The following is a 2,764-nucleotide window of genomic DNA, read 5'->3' on the forward strand; positions in this document are numbered from 1 at the left end:
GAAGAATCACTTAAAATATTATACTAGCTGGATCCGGATCCGGATCTTCACCAAAATTGAATCGATTCTTCCTTGTCACACACACAACCTGTCCAACAAGTTTCGTCCAAATCCATCCATAACTTTTTGGGATATCCTGCTATGTATAGCTTTTGGCCCAATCTTCCAATGGTGAAGAAGCACTTACATAATTAAATAATGCTCATATCCGAATCCATATTCAGATCTTCACCAAAATCGAATCGAATCGTCCTTGTCAGACACCCAACCGGTCGACCAAGTTTCGTTCAAATCCGTCACCAACTTTTTGAGATATCGTGCTATGTATTGTTTTTGGCCCTTTCTCCCAATGGTGAAGAATCACTTTAAAAATTCTAGTATCCGGATCCGAATCCCGATCTCCACCAAAATCTAATTACTTCATCCTTGTCACATACACTACATCTCTGCCAAATTTCGTCTGAATCAGTCCAGAACTTTTTGAGATATTTTGTTCACAGACAAACGGACAGACAAACGGGCGGACAGACAAACAGACAGGGGTGAAAACAAAACCTCCATCTACATTTGGTGGCAGAGGTAATAACTTGAGTGTCAAGAAGCTTGGTTGTGGAGTTTATTTATTTCAGACTTTCCTCTGGGCACCCTAGTATTGTTAAACACATCCTTTCACAGGAATACGTGGCGACACATCTTGACGGTTCAGTTGCTTTTATTGGTTCACGCGTTATCAAACAGAGTGACCACTATATTCGTCATGGGTGTGTGTCTGTCTGTCCGCAGCATAACTACCTGATGATATCATCCGATCTTGATGAAACTTGGGTGGGAGGTTGATATCATGATCTAGTTGTGTCCTGCCTAGAGTGGGCGTATTGCGCTCATTGTGGGCGGAACCACGCCCGAAAAAGATGTCTTTTTCGGGGGTAATCGATTTCAAGCTACATCTTCTCCGAGGGAGTTGGGGGAATCTGACAGGGGTTTCGGTATTTCGTTAGGCCAATGTCATGTGTCTAGCCACACGGAGCTCGATTTTTCATTTTCGCCCCAAGGTCAAGGTCACAAGGTCACGAAATTTAGAAAAGTCGATTTTTGATGGTTTTATTACATTGTTCGCTTGCTGATAGGGTGAAATGTCGTACATGATCTTATATTATCACATACATCATGAAATACAAGTTTTCCAACAAATTTCAGAATCTTTTACCATTGACCTTTGAAGGTCACAAAGGTCAAATTTTCAAAGTTGTCGGAATCGAACCGAATTTTCGGTATTGTGTAGCTAACTAACCTCATAACACAGCGCATTGGGGCCCTTTGTAAATAGGCATGTACACCGCATGTCGGGGGCTGACACCTGCCACGTGGGCCCCCGACCGCCCAGACCGGGCCTGTTTCGGTTATAGTCCATCCTTTGTCATTGAATACCGCTCACTCGTGAACCATCGTCGTTTCCTGACTTGTTTTCTTTATTCCCTGCTCATCTTACTATAATTCACCAAATGTCCGTCCATCGGTCTGTCTGTCCGTCCGTTCGAAGGTACCGCAAAAACGGCTGAACCGATCACAACGATATTTTGGGTGGGTAATCCTGGGATCTCCTGGAGTAAAATAGGCTATATTGTTTTTCCAATTTCAGCTTTGGCCTCCAGCATTTTCAGGTTTGGACTCCCGCATCACATTATTTTCCCGGGTGCCGCACAAACAGCTGCACCGATCGCTGCACAGCTGCACCGATCGGACTTGGTGACCTTGGACAAAGACCTTTTATAAGGACATGGGTTGAATCCCTGCTTGAGAGAATGCCAACCCCCTCCCCGCCATCACGGTCGTCTCTCCAACTCACAATCCCACGAGATATGCGGAAAGGATGACCCAAAACCAATTATCTTCTTTTTGATTCGTATATAAACATCATTAAAAGTAAATAATGACCTCGGCCAAAGTTCAAACGATGTGAGTTAAATCTCTACATGAGAGAATTCCACATAGCTATTTGGGCGGTGTATACGCTAACAGATCGCTGTCTCCATCGATCTTGCCAAGGCCGTAACACCTATCGGCTCAAAATCCTTTTAACTATTGACTTGGTAGTTTTTACAATGAAGGAAACATGAACAGTTGTTAAAAGTTTATTTTGTGATTAATTTGTGATTGGAGTTATGTTGTTTGGAATGATGAAAGAGATATCGAGTTCAAGGAAATGGCGACATGCCGTGATGGTTTCTACTTTCTGAATGTGAACTTCGCGGATCGCCATATGCAGATTCGCCACGGACCCACGATCGATATTTATATACATGAACGTACCCGTTTGTTTTCGAACGGGTACGTTTTTCATGGAAGTCCTTCACGAACTTGCTGTCCATGTCTGACGTGCGCCTGAGGGTGCTACAGGAATGTGGAATTTATTGGTTTCATGCTTTAGCATTTGCCGTATCTGCATTGCCTGTTTGCTTCCGGCCTCCCACCCGTGCTTAGCACGGGTATCTCACTAGTTAAAAAAAAAATGGATGTATAGTCTACGGAGGCTCTTTATTTACGAGGGTAGAAAATATCTTTGCTTTGGATTGATCATGGTCTCTGTTTTTGGTTGTGATTTTACTGGATGCCTTGTGACAAATTTTGTTGCAAATAACACACCAGAATAAATGTATGGTTCGAACTTTATCTCATGGTTTTACATACCTTGTATGCTGATTTTGTCTCTTGACCTCTGAGGTGATTTTTCTGACCTCTGAGGTGATTTTGCTGACCTCTGACG

The sequence above is a fragment of the Myxine glutinosa genome, chromosome 12, assembly GCF_964187855.1.
Source record: "Myxine glutinosa chromosome 12, kmMyxGlut1.1, whole genome shotgun sequence".
Lineage (NCBI taxonomy): Eukaryota > Metazoa > Chordata > Myxini > Myxiniformes > Myxinidae > Myxine > Myxine glutinosa.